At 45.2% G+C, this 10,121-nt stretch overlaps 1 long non-coding RNA gene across 1 annotated transcript; it reads left to right on the top strand.

The window, feature by feature from the left end:
- The first annotated feature begins 2,405 nt into the window (after positions 1-2,405).
- Positions 2,406-3,653, top strand: LOC113028889 (uncharacterized). The gene is made up of 3 exons (XR_003273294.1): positions 2,406-2,562; positions 2,731-2,794; positions 3,188-3,653. It is a non-coding gene; the product is annotated as an uncharacterized LOC113028889 (long non-coding RNA).
- Positions 3,654-10,121: the final 6,468 nt, after the last annotated feature.

The following is a 10,121-nucleotide window of genomic DNA, read 5'->3' as shown; positions in this document are numbered from 1 at the left end:
CATCGATCACTACGGCCGTCTTCTTCTGTTTGTCTACCACCACTATGTCCGGTTGGTTAGCCACCACCATTTTGTCCGTCTGTATCTGGAAGTCCCACAGGATCTTAGCTCGGTCATTCTCCACCACCCTTGGGGGCATCTCCCATTTTGACCTCGGTACTTCCAGGTTATACTCGGCACAGATGTTCCTGTACACTATGCCGGCCACTTGGTTATGGCGTTGCATGTATGCCTTGCCTGCTAGCATCTTGCACCCTGCTGTTATGTGCTGGATTGTCTCTGGGGCATCTTTACACAGCCTGCACCTGGGGTCTTGCCTGGTGTGATAGACCCCAGCCTCTATGGATCTTGTGCTCAGAGCTTGTTCTTGTGCTGCCATGATTAGTGCCTCTGTGCTGTCTTTCAGTCCAGCTTTGTCCAGCCACTGGTAGGATTTCTGGATATCAGCCACCTCCTCTATCTGCCGGTGGTACATACCGTGCAGGGGCCTGTCCTTCCATGATGGTTCCTCGTCTCCCTCCTCTTTCTTGGGTTTCTGCTGCCTGAGGTATTCACTGAGCACTTGGTCAGTTGGGGCCATCTTCCCAATGTATTCTTGGATGTTCGTTGTCTCATCCTGGACTGTGGTGCTGACACTCACCAGTCCCCGGCCCCCTTCCTTCCGCTTAGCGTACAGCCTCAGGGTGCTGGACTTGGGGTGAAACCCTCCATGCATGGTAAGGAGCTTTCTTGTCTTTATGTCAGTGGCTTCTATCTCCTCCTTTGGCCAGCCTATTACCCCAGCAGGGTACCTGATCACGGGCAGGGCGTACGTGTTGATGGCCCGGATCTTGTTCTTACCATTCAGCTGACTCCTCAGGACTTGCCTGACCCTCTGCAGGTACTTGGTGGTCTCGATGTCTCGTTCACTCTTGGCATACAGCTTGATGTCATCCATGTACAGGAGGTGGCTGACAACTGCTCCGTTCCGTAGTCGGTATCCGTAGCCAGTCTTGTTAATGATCTCACTGAGGGGGTTCAGGCCTATGCAGAACAGCAGTGGGGACAGAGCATCTCCTTGGTAGATCCCGCACTTGATGGTGACTTGTGCTATGGGCTTGGAGTTGGCCTCTAGTGTTGTACGCCACATCCCCATTGAGTTCCTGACCCTCTTAGGGTCCCATTGATCTTGTACAATTCTAGGCATTCCAGTATCCAGCTGTGGGGCATTGAGTCATAGGCCTTCTTGTAATCAATCCAGGCAGTGCACAGGTTGGTCAGTCTGGTCTTGCAGTCTCGGCTGATTGTTCTGTCTACCAGTAGCTGGTGTTTTGCGCCTCTGGTATTCTTGCCAATTCCTTTCTGTGTCCCGCTCATGTATTGACCCATGTGCCTGTTCATCTTAACCGATATGATGCCTGACAGGAGCTTCCATGTAGTACTGAGGCAGGTTATTGGTCGGTAGTTGGAGGGGACCGGTCCCTTCTTGGGGTCCTTGGGGATCAGGACCGTCCGGCCTTCAGTTAGCCATTCCGGGTGTCTCTCGTTAACTAGCAGCTGGTTCATTTGTGCTGCCAGACGCTCGTGGAGTGCAGTCAGCTTCTTCAGCCAGTAGGCGTGAACCATGTCGGGCCCTGGTGCTGTCCAACTCTTCATACTGGAGACCCTTTCTTGGATATCTGCCACTGTGATGGTTACTGGACCCTGTTCCCATATGCTCTTCCAGTATTGCTCCGTCTCCAGCCTTGGTGGTGCTGTTCTCTTATTGTTCCCTTGCCACTGAGAGCTTTGTGGATGTTGGGTATCGAAGAATCCATAGGTCCCTCATCCTATTCATGTAGCCCCTTCCGCCAGGGTTACTTGCATAGTAGCATTCCAACAACGCCCTGTTCTCGTCTCTTGCCCACCGATGCCTTCTTGTTCCAGTAGCCCACTTTTCGTCAGGGTGCCCTGGTTCCTCAACACCTGACGCGGACCTTGTTGATCCGGGCGCCCCAGGCAGGAATCGAACTTGCGATCCTCTCCAAAAACGTGGAAGCACTTTTGCAAATATGTGATATTTTGATAAATTAAGTAGATATTTGAGCATTTCACAGCTACATTCTCGCCTGAAAATTTCTTAAAAGGTTATTTTGTGACCCAGAAAGGGTAGTCTGGGGAAAAGGAGGATCGCATTTGTCGCGGCAATGGCAGAGGAGCTCGGCTAAAAAACGTATTACTTTTTCTGGGCCACAAAATAAACTTTTAAGATATTTTCAGGCGAGAATGTAGCTGTGTAAAGTTAAAGTATCTGCTCGATTTATCAAGACATCACATATTTGAAAAAATTCTCCGAAGTTTTCGGAGACGTCCATTTTTTTTCATGCTTTGCAGCTTTTGAACATCTGTGGCATCTATTAATGTCAAATCTAGCCTTTATTTAACAACATAAGCAAACTCTATGTTACAATAATTGCACAGCCATTAATGATCAAATCAGTTTCTGAAAAATGTTCTGTTTTTTCTCCCTCTGCTTGCTTCTTACTATCTTTGAGGCTCGGGACCAGCACTCGTGTTGTTGGACAGAAAGACATCAACTCAGTGGTAAGTATTTTGGTTTTCCAATATATTAACAACTGTCAGTGACATTTATATTAATCAGGCTGAACTTTAATCATACTTTAGATCAGCCTGTTTTACTTATTGTTTTATTTGTTCTTTGGTTTGGGGAAGTTGTTTCTTTACTGATCTGTTCCTGTCTTCTGTTATTAGACTTGAGATATGACTGCACTATGCTGTTGCTGGTGACTCCAGTTAATTCTACAAGACATACTGTGTAAGTAAACAAACAACAACAGTTTGGTCTGCATTTATTCAAAGATCACATCCCCCAAACTTAGTTTAGAGGGTCTACACTGTATATAGTGAAGTCTGCAAGTTTTCTAACAGCAAAATTTGTTCCCAAATCATTTTGCACATCATTAGAATGAAAGTTATTGGCCATGTTTGCATAGCCCTTTTTAAAATGATGCTTTCATGACATTATTGTGTGTTGGGTGAGGGTCAGGGCTATCCAGACTGACAGTGGGACATTGAATGTCACCTCTCCGGTGGGGAGGGAGCCTGAGATTGTCCAAATTGGAGTCTGTTTTATAACAAATGCAGAAAAAAATATTTTAAGAAAGCAATTAAGTTCATGTTCCAAAAAAATATGATTGTTTGCTTGCAGGACACCAGGAGAGATGAGTCCTCCGTCACAGATGGTGTGGTCAGTGAAGATGGTCGCCTGCAGGTTCAAGCTCATTGCATATCCAACCCACATCCACTGCCACTGTACTTAAGGGAAGTTAAAGACTTTCTTCTACACCTACATTTGGATCACCTCGATCCATGATAGTCATTCAGGCAGTAATGCCTGGACTGGAAACAAGCATCCTTAAAACATTACAACATTCCAGCTCCTGTGTTGGAATGAAAAACAAATGTGTTGTTTAAATCAGAGACTGCACTTGTGACAGAACAATAAATATATTTTATTTTGATTATATAAGTAATATAAGTACAAAACAAAGTTGTGGTAGGCCTAAACTTATTTTCAGAATAATTACATCTGAGACTTTGTTTCATTGTAAGATTATTACAGTGATGGCAATATAATTGTTTGTTGTTCAGCAGAACAGTGTCCAGTATGTTGGCTGTTACACTTTGTTGTGTTTGAAAATAAAAGTTGGACTGATTTTAACATCATTACAAAAAGTGTTGTTAATTGTTTCTAATCATATTCAGGTTACCACAAATATTTTTTTCATTTAGTTGAACTTGAAATGTTTATCAGTAGGTAAACAATTAAAATTGTACAGAAATATCAAGTTATTCTTAATACTGCAGACTTGCAATGTGTAAGTTGTCCTAACAGTCATCTTAAGTAAGCTTTACTTAGTTTTTTTGAGGCAACGAGTTTCCTCAATTTTTTTGAGTTGTGGGAACTAACAAGGCTGTACAGTGTACTCAAAATGAGTAAGTTGCCCTAACTTGATCATCTTACGTAAACTTGATCCAATTTTCTTGAGTTCTGGGAACAAATGAGCTTGTACAGAGTACTCAAAATAAATAAGTTGTCCCAATTTAGTCATTTTTAGCTAAGCTTTACTCAATTTTTTTGAGGCAACGAGTTTCCTCAATTTTTTTGAGTTCTGGGAACTAATTAGATTTTACAGTGCATATACAAATACTTAACACTCACCCAACGTAGGGATAGACATACATGGACACTGTACACACAATCACACTCCCCAAACAAACTCTATACCCCAGGTCCAGGTATACCCTCGCCCCTGGAGGGGGAAATGGCACCTAGACCCAGGAGATGTTACCCTTTCCCCTGGGGTGGAGGCAAGCAGACCGCCCCAGGCTCCGCAGCAGCAGGGAGGCCCCGCATCCCAGATCCCAATCGGACGGCCAACACCTCCTCCCAGCCCCTCCACCCCGATGGCCAGCAGAGAACAGGGGTGTGTGAAGACACCAAACCTCCCTCCTCTCGCTCATGTGTAGTGTTGCTGCATGTTGTTCTAAGGTGCATTTAAAACACGGGAGAGCATGGTGCTGCTGCCAGAGAGCAGCAGGTGTTAGCACGGCCCCTCCCGAGAACCCTCAATGTCTACATGGATTTAAAATTGAGAGGTGGGCACCGGCGCAAGAGGTGGGGTTGAATACACAGACCGTCCACTGGACACAGTTAACGTGACTCTCCCCCACCTGATGACTGTTCTTGCAGAGGATGGGCGTCAGTATGGTGTGGAGAATGATGTACTGGCACCTTTTAGGCGCCTTAATACCAGTCAATCATGGTGTTGCTGCTCACCGAAACTTGTCCAAACTCATTGTCTCATTCCCAGTAGAGCGAGTCTGTGCAGAGCGCTATATCACGACCTCACTGACAAAAAAAAAAGCTTTCTCTGTGCCGTTAACCACGTTGGTGCTGTACAAGTAAAACTTTGAAGATTGATGCGGAGGTGTGGTCCCTGGCTTAGCTGCAGGGGAGGAGTGGTGCAGTGAGCTCAAGGGGCAGTACCAGGAAGTACCAGTATATTTTTTGGTTTTGTTCTGTGACTCGTCATTTCCTTGTCCTCAGACTTTGTCCTGCAGTGCCTCAGATTCTAAAATGATCCTGAGAGATGACTCTGCAGGAGGAGCCAAGTATAGTGTTTTATCTTTAAACTGGAACATGCAAACACAGCAGGATGAGGACGTTGTCTGTGCCATGTCTGTTTTATTCTTATCACATGTGCCATGTTGTGAATTTAAATAAAAGTGACCCTAAATATAAAAACTGAAAAACACAGCATCATCAACATAACATCTGTGAGTCGCAGAAAGCCACAAGGAAACAATTTATGATGCAGCTGTGCCGCACTTCATGTATAATTGGCACCGCTTTAAAATGAAGCTCTAAAGTGAAGATGTGCCATTTTTCTAAACGCCTGTTGCCTCGACTCCCCTCTTATCTCCTCTCCTCTCACATCTCCTTAGTCACATCTCTGGTGGGAGGGGAGGATTTGAGGATGTGTAATGTGGGAAATGAGAAAGAGGTCTTCGTATCTCAGAGTCAGTTATTTGGTTTTGGTTACTTCCTGCTTGACTCGTATCTCACGCCTGTCTCTCAGCACCAAACTCGTGGGTGTAAATAAACAGGGGCGTATATTGCGCACTAATCAGGCCACCACCCGACTAATATTGTGTTGATGCTGTCAAAACAGCCCTCACCTCATGGTATAGACTCCTGAAGGTGTGCAATGGTATCTGCACCAAGATGTTAGCAACAGATTCTTGTTGTAAGACACTTTCATGGATCTGACTTGTTTGTCCAGCACATCCCACGAATGCTTGATTTGACTGAGATCTGGGAATTTAGAGGTCATGTTTTGCTCCTCAAACCATCCCTGAACTAATTTTGTTCTGTGGCACGGAGCACTGTCGTGCTGAAAGAGGCCGCAGCCATCAGGGATTACTGTAATCATGCAAGGGTGTGCATGGTCTGCAACAATGCTTAGGTAGGTGGTACGTATCAAAGTAACATGCATATGGATGCCCAAAGCATCACACTGTCCCCTCCTTCTTCCCATAATGCATCCTGGTGTCAGGTGTAAATCGAGGCACAAACTCCACGCTCTTCTGACACCTTTCTATCAGAACCAGCTTGAACTTTTTCTGTAGTTTCTGCAGCTCCTCTGTTGGATCAGACCACCCGGGCCAGCCTTCGCACCCCACGTGCATCAGCGAGCCGCCCATGACCCTGTTCCTTCCTTGGGCTTTTTGAAAGACACTGACTGCTGCAGACCAGGAACACGTCTGCCTTTTGTTGTTTCCTTTCACTGAGTTATTCTCCTGCATTTGGCATATCTCAGCTACATGTAGCATAAAAACAACCAAGATTTTTTCTTTTGTTCATACAGAACACAAAGTAGACATTTTTATACAAGTGAGCCCTCACTGTGCAGACGGAAAAGAACTGCAGTTTACTGCATGTGGCGAATAAAAGTTCTCTGACTCTGAACAACTAAAGAAATGTAAAAGAAAAAAGTAAATGTGTAGTGCCCTGATTTAAATTATTACAGACACTGTTTGTATTTAATGATCTGTAATCTCTAATGGTGCCACTGCGATGTCATTATGACTCAGCAGATCTTTAGTCTTTTACACCTTGTGCATAAAAATCAGGATCCATTGAAGTAATGTAGTTAGACTCAGACTCTCCTGTTAACAAGGCCCCAAACCAAAAATGAAAATGACTTGTGAGTCATGAGGCTCCATGACTGCCAGGCACAGGTGAGGTAAGCAGGTGAGTGTCCCTAGGGCCTAATCGCTGGAACTGAGCCGGCATCGGTGTTGTTAGTTCCACCTGAGCTTTTCCTAGGACCCGTCCAAATGTTAGCTCTGGAAAAGGTCACTAAATCAGATCCACTGGAGAGCAATAAAAGAACACAACTCCTCTGACCTTTTTTCCGCCAACTGGTGGCCACAAGTTAACACCGCATTACCTGAAGGATGTCTTTAACTTCTACCTGTGAGCTTTGGAAGTCACCAAAAAAAGACAAACTGCAAGAAGAAGCTGGTTGTTCTGTTTCAGGATGAAACGTTATAAACAAATGAAAATCTGACCTGACCTGCAGCCTCCAGCCCTCGCCCTCCCCCCGTCTATGTTTGACCTTTTGCCACTGATAGCAAACAGAAAACAGTGCTTATAGATTTCAGCCATGGCCGGTGTTTGCACGGCCAGACGGATCGATACATCATACTAATAAGTAAAATCTGCAAGCACCAATTATTGCATGTCATGTTTACCCGCCCGAGTGAGTAATCGTCCAATTTAGTGAAAGCTCACCGAGGAAAGTGGAGCTGCCGGGAGCTCGTTATAAATTGTGCGCGCGCTCTCTCTCTCTCTCGCACACACACACACCAACGAGTAATTAAGATCCCAAAACACAAATGTTAATATCGCTCGGAGCCTATTAGGCCTGCGGGGCCCGGGCGTGTGTTCGTACGTGTGCAGGTGTCGAATGAGCTTTTGCTGACTCGTTTCCCAGAATGCCGTTCGCATTTCTAGCACGAGAGCGCCATTAAAGCGAATTTCTCACTAGAGACCGAAAGCAGACACGATCTTTAAATCAATGAAAAGACAACATGTCATAATAAACAAGACTAAAGCCCACACTGTGTCCCACTTACATATTTCATGCAGTGCATTATTTGCTCTTATTATTTACACATTCATGCTCGCTTGTTCATGCTTTGCAGCACATTTTTATTTGCAGAATAACTTCAAGCTGCTGGGACACGTAGTCAAACTTTGATTATGTTGCATCACTGATGGGAAACTGATGCTTAAAACTCTTATCTGCTTCTGGGTCAGTTCTAAGGCAAACTCCTGAATTTTATTTGTGAAGTGTAAAGCACGTGTAATGATTGTAGACTCGCTGATTGTGGGCAAGCTGAGACGTATTGTTTGAAGCTGTCCTGAGACATCTCAAGCTGTTTGTATTTTTTGTGCTGGGAGTCATTAAACATGAAAATGCGAATGTTCCCCAGATCGTTCAACCATAGACTGTAAATTCGAATTCAAAGCAGCTCATGAATGTGTGTATGGAAGTGCATCCTGCATGTTCACAGCAAATGCACACACTAAAGCTAAAGATGCACCTGAGGGTGACTCCGCCTCTCCGGGGTTCATTCTCATGGGACCAGGAACGCGATCAGGAATTTACAAAGGAGTTTGTTCTTCTTTACCGAGCGCTGGCGCTGGAGGAAAGGTCAGTTTGTCAGCGAGAACGAGGATTTTCAGAAACTTCCTTACGAAGTTCCTTTTTTTGAATCAGTGTTTATTTTTACAGATAAAAGTGTTGGTCAGGTGCAAGTTTCACACTTACTTGTGCGCTAGAGGGGAGGTCAGTGGGTTATTAAAATATTCACGGCAGCCTGGCCTGCAACTGTTTTCACATCATCCAGTAAAACCATCAAACAGCGGCGGTCTGCGTGCAGGTGCTCTGCGCTGCTGTGAATCGAAGCCAGGTTTGACCTCCGGCGAGCTATCGGTCCGTCGATGATGCGTTATGGATCAATGTGCAGTGGCGCCGCCGCCGGACATGTGTGCGCCTCGTAGAGTTTGCTCCCGCGGTTCGACTCCTGACACGAGCTCCAAAGCTTGTTCACAACCAGCCAGCGGCTTGTTTTCACTGAAAGCTCAACTCATCCAAGGCGTGTTTCACCTTCGACGCCACCGCTTCACACACTATTGATATTCTGCCTGCGCCTCAGGCCCGTGTGTGTGTGTGTGTGTGTGTGTACTGTATGTGCCTCTCTGTCTCTCTCTGTGCAGATAGTTTGCCTGAAGGAGCTCTGCTGAAATTAATGACTTTCTGCTGCTGATGCTAGAGGGCCCCTCCCCGTCCTCCTCTCCTCAGCCTGCTGGTTTGGATGTCGGCTGCTTGTGTTGTCGCTGTGGTGTCCAGTGGCACCGCTGCTGCCGGGAGGAAGAGGGATGACCTGTTTCTTCAAGACAGGAAGGGCGGGAGGATCCCCGTGTCAAAACTTTGCAGCTGCTTTGAGAAGGCTCGAGTTTAGCAGGGTTTCCCTCCTTCCTTTTTTTCTTTAAATTATTCTGCCAGTCTGGTTCCTGACCTCGCTGAACCAAATGTGAGGCAAATGGTGAACAATCTTGAAATGAACCATTCCCAGGGAGTCAAATGCTGCTGCCTTATTGCTTACAGAGAAGATGACCTCTTAAAATCCAGTCTTAACCCAGTCTGTGGTTAGGACTGGATTTTAGCCATAAATTGGTAAATTTTTAGAAAATTAAGCATATTACTTTTTAAATTAAGTTTCTAATTGTGGCAGTAAATACTTTTTCTGTTGATAACAGGTTTTCCATTTAGTTGGTTCAAATAAGTAAAAGGAGTTAATGAAGCTTTGCAAGCATAAATCACGCTGCCATGACATTTTTAAAGAGACAAAAGTCTTTCTCCTGCATCCGGCCCAAACCAGCCACATTTCTTCAGTCTGTTTCTAAAGGTACTGTCATGGACTTTAACCTGTAGAGTCTAAGATGGAGCTCTTGGGGCTTTTTTGGTTTCTTTGAGCATTGCTCAGAGTGGCTGGATATCCACTCAGGAAGACTAGCAGCTATCAGGAATGTTTTCCACTTGTCAGTAATCTCTGTCACTGCAGAAAGATGAGACTTCAGATTGTTTCGAATTGGCCTTTTAACCCATCATATATCCTCAAGATCATCGCTGATGTCTTTCCTCTTCCTGTGTTAACGCACACCTTGATGCTCCAGACCAGCAAACTGATAAAACCTCTGCTTTTGAAGGAGCTCACACTCACTAATTATCAATTAATCAGTGAATCTGATGATCAGCACCTGGCTGCTACGTGGTACAAATGCTGAGGTCATTTTTTTTTTGTGTTTGTGTTCACACTTTCTCTGCCTCCCCACATGACTTCTTCACGGTCCACATCACTGTGACACAGAATCTATAGGAGCCACTTCAGCTCCAAACAACGATGAAATAATCACAGAAGAGCTTCAGTACTGGGCCGATCACAATGGATTCTTTAGAACGCAACACTTCTGATGGTGACTTTGACGTCTCTGTGAGATCCAAAAC

The sequence above is a fragment of the Astatotilapia calliptera genome, chromosome 2, assembly GCF_900246225.1.
Source record: "Astatotilapia calliptera chromosome 2, fAstCal1.2, whole genome shotgun sequence".
In the NCBI taxonomy this organism is placed as follows: Eukaryota; Metazoa; Chordata; class Actinopteri; order Cichliformes; family Cichlidae; genus Astatotilapia; species Astatotilapia calliptera.
This window is presented reverse-complemented; position numbering and strand designations above follow the sequence as displayed.